This window comes from Cannabis sativa, chromosome 1 (genome assembly GCF_029168945.1).
Source record: "Cannabis sativa cultivar Pink pepper isolate KNU-18-1 chromosome 1, ASM2916894v1, whole genome shotgun sequence".
Taxonomy (NCBI): domain Eukaryota; kingdom Viridiplantae; phylum Streptophyta; class Magnoliopsida; order Rosales; family Cannabaceae; genus Cannabis; species Cannabis sativa.
Window position 1 is genome coordinate 18,500,211 of NC_083601.1, and position 4,156 is coordinate 18,504,366.

The 4,156-nt window shown below is 30.8% G+C and overlaps 1 non-coding gene across 1 annotated transcript; it reads right to left on the reverse strand.

The window, feature by feature from the left end:
• Positions 1-3,664: 3,664 nt before the first annotated feature.
• On the reverse strand, positions 3,665-3,772 carry LOC133033809 (small nucleolar RNA R71). The gene has a single exon (XR_009685872.1). It is a non-coding gene; the product is annotated as a small nucleolar RNA R71 (small nucleolar RNA).
• Between the last annotated feature and the right edge of the window lie 384 nt (positions 3,773-4,156).

Here is a 4,156-nt window from a genome sequence, read left to right on the forward strand (position 1 = left end):
TCCTTCTAGTTAGGTTTTTTCCCAGGTGTTACAGCATCGGTTGAGCATTACTATAGCATTCTGCAGAGAGATAACAAAAAATTCTTCTAGGCTTGTAAGAATTTTCCAACACTCACAAATTTAATTCTACCATTTAGCTCAATATATTCCTATATCAAACCAGCGAGTAGAACACTATTCAAACATTAATTTTGTAAGTTATGCAAGGTAAATGAAATATTCCTATTCCACTTACAAAGAAAAGCCTAAATCTAGGTTTTCACTTGCTCCATTCAAGTTGAACTACTAGATCTAGCCCTTCTGGTACAAGATCTAGCTTAGCACATTGTTATTCATGGCCAAGAAACAACAATCAATTAAAATGAAATTCACTTGAATGAACAAAGGCAAAACAAATGCTAAAGTAAGCTTTAAAATTAATCATGCCCAACAAAGAAGTTCATAGCCATTCAAGCCTCAAAAATCTAACTCATAGTTAAGTAAGAAAACAAAATCCAGGCTGAAAAAGATTCATCCATGGCTGCTGCCCGTATGTTTTTACAGTTCACAAAGTTTGAAATATCTAAAGACAAGAAATAACAAAAGGAAAATAAAAGGAAAGGAAAAGATAAAGGGAAGATAAAAGAACACAAGAGCTTGTATCCTTCTCCCTTGCACTTGGTCCCCCTTTTTCTTCTTCCTTCTCTGTACTTCTGCAATTAATTCTCTCCAAAAAAATATGCAGCTCACGTAATGGTCCTCTAGATGGTGTACTTCCCTCTTGCTCTTCTTTTAGGTGTTGGGTTTTTAGGGTACTGATTAGTGGTCAAAAATATCATTTTATTGATGTTAAAGTTTAAATTAAATTTAGTTTTGATTAATATTTTCATGAAATTAATATGATATTTTATATAATTGAAAATATTATTTTAAATTTAGTTTATGTTCATTTTGCAGGAAAGAAAATGATTTTTGGTAAAGTTGACAAAAGGAGAAGCCCAATAGCATAAACCCATGAGAAAATCTAAGATTGATTTTATTCTCTCTAGTTTGTAATAGCAGTTGTAAAATTGGATCACATTCAAAGAGGATTAACAATTTTGATTTGTTCCATTTCCCTATGAGTATGACATGTGGCAAGGAAGTTGTGGATTGTAATTTAATGGCCACGTTCAAGATTATCTTCTTTCTGATTTGGCTTAATCAAATTGTATATTTTCAATTTGATTAGTTGTTGCTGACAAGGAACATCTCAAGCATGCCTCAATTGTGCACTTTAAATTTTTAATCCAAAAAATTAAGCTATTTTCAATTTAAATTTATTCAGCTTTCTTTTTTAATTCTATTCATGGATTTTATTTCACATTTGTATCTCCAAAAACACTATATAAAGGAGACCTCTTGTACACATTTGGTGTGTAATTTTTCATTGGCAAAAACTATAGTAAATTTTAGTTTTATTTTATCTATCTCTTCTCATATTTTCTTTTTAGATTATTGTGAGAATGACTAGCATTTTTGGCTAGTTTCCTAGATAAGGTAAATGATGATCTTATATGTGAGGTAATATTTACTTGTGTTTTGATTCACCAAGTGCTTAAAGTTTATACATTTGAGTAGTATATTTTTCTTCTATTTTTTTTTATCTCTATATTAATATATTTATCTATTTAGTATTATATAGAAATAGTCATGCTTTTTCTATGTGAATATGATTAGGATAAATATACATTAATATTATAATTTTATGATTAATCTCTTATTGCATTTTTACCAAACAAAAGGTATATTGTCATTCTTAGATTTTTCATAAGATTATTTTCTACAATCTTAATGTGAGAATTCTATATTACTCAAATACATTTTTTTTATTATATGTTCTTCAAGTTTTATCTTCCGATTAAATTATTGGGAAGTGAATAATTTAATTGTGTTATATGTGTGAATCAAAACCCAAATAAATGAGCCAAACATATAGGTGATTCTTGAAACCTTATCATTTTTGTTATTATAATTTTCTACCAATTTTATTTGCTTTAAATTTATTTTCAAAATTTTCTCAAAAACCACTAACGATTTATTTACTTTTTGCGCTTAAAGTTCTACTAATCACTTTTTGATAAGATATCTCTCTGTGGACACGACCGCCCATGCTACACTACAACAACCACTTTGTGAAGACAAGTTTGGGCGTAATCAAATTTTGGCGCCGTTGCCGGGGAGATTGAAATCAAAACTTAGTGGACTTTTCAGCCAAGAGGTAAGTCATTCTATAATGTGTATATATAACACTTGTATTTTTTTTTAATTATTAATTTTTCTCTTTGTGTCTAATAACTTAAAAAAAAATTGTCATATTTATTATACGCTTATATATTTATATACATATATTTTTTTTTTCTCTTTTCGTTCAATTATATATGTAGTATTAGTTTTATATAATATATATATATATATTAGTCATTAATTTTTTTTTTTTTACATATTTTTCTTTTCTTTTCTTTTCTACATTTATTGTGTTCAAATTATCATTCATTGTTAATTTTGTAATTATTTGTCATTTATTATTTTTTTTTCTTTAGCTTTAAATTTATAGATTTCAAATTATTAGGTTTAGTCCCTTAATTTGTGTAACCTTAGGTTTTAGATTAGCTTTAATTTAGGTCCCACCTCTTTATTATTCAAAAAAAAAATCATAAAATTCTAAAATAAAATTATTCATAAAACTTTATAGTATTAGGAACAAAGTGTAATGCAACAAGTGGTAAAAACTGAGAGTATTCTGTCTAGAAAGATTGGCTTTTAAGGCTTGTGATAGAGTACCCTCTACACTTTCCTGGGAACCTTGGTTCTGTCTAGGAAAGTGTGGGACGAAGCGGTACCTTGGCAACCTTCCCAATCGGCCTGAGAATATTTCTTGTGTATGCCCTTGTCTTATTACATTTTTGGACTAATTACTATTTAAAAAAAAAAACCAAGCTTGTTCCTTCAAAATAAGTAATTTATTTTACTTATTGGTCATTTGGTTAGAAATATTTGAATTGTGACTTTTCATACTCACTTAGTACCCCGGGGAGTCTGGTGAGGCATGTGAGATCATTTCAAATTGTCCAAATTTACCAAGAAACAAGTTTAACAAAAAAAAGAAAAAAAGAAAAAAAATTAAAAAAAAAATTTAGTGAATGAATCGTCATAGAGATGAACTAGGGAGATTTGTAAGGAGACCCAACACCCCTAGTGATAACTCTTCCGATACATCAAGCATTGCCTCTCCCACCTCAACAATTGCTCATAATCCATTCGCCATGGCCCATCATGATGAAATTCAGTAGAGAAGTCTAAATGACTATCTCCATCCTACTCGCACTCCTACCCCTTCTTGTATCCTCTTTCCACCTAATATGCCCAATTTTGAATTCAAACCTGGCATGATTCAACTCTTGCCAAATTTTCATGGTTTAGAAAATGAAAATCCTTATGTGCATATTAGAGAATTTGAGGATGTGGTAGCCACTTTTTATAACCAAGCTAATATCGCAGATACTGTGCGATTAAAGTTTTTTCCCTTCTCTTTGAAGGATAAAGCTAAAAGCTGGTTATACTCTCTGAGACCAAGGTCTATTGGAACATGGGAAGAAATGACATCATCATTCTTTCACAAATACTTCCCTAACCACAAGACCAATGGTTTAAAAAGGCAGATTTCTACCTTTTCCCAAAAAGACAATGAAACTCTTTATCAAGTCTGGGAAAGGTTTAAAGAACTGTTAACTCTTTGTCCCCACCATGGTTATGAAAAATGGCGCCTAGTTAGTTATTTCTATGAAGGCCTCACTAGTCGTGAACGCCAGTTTATAGAAATGATGTGCAATGGTGAATTCCTCCAAAAAGATCCTGAAGAAGCCTTTGAATATCTTAATGAGCTTGCAGAAAAATCTCATACTTGGACTGGTCCAAGTGCTACTGAAAGCACTAACAGAAATCGACCAGCAGGAATTTACCAACTAAGGGAGCAGGACAGTCTCAAAGCCCAAGTTGAGTCCTTAACAAAGCAACTTGAGGCCTTTAAAAAAAAAAAGTGGGCAAGGACTGAATATGGTTGCCAAAGCAGAAATACATGAGCCATGTTTTGTGTGTGGAGAATCAGATCATTTAGCTAAGGATTGTTTAGCCTTTA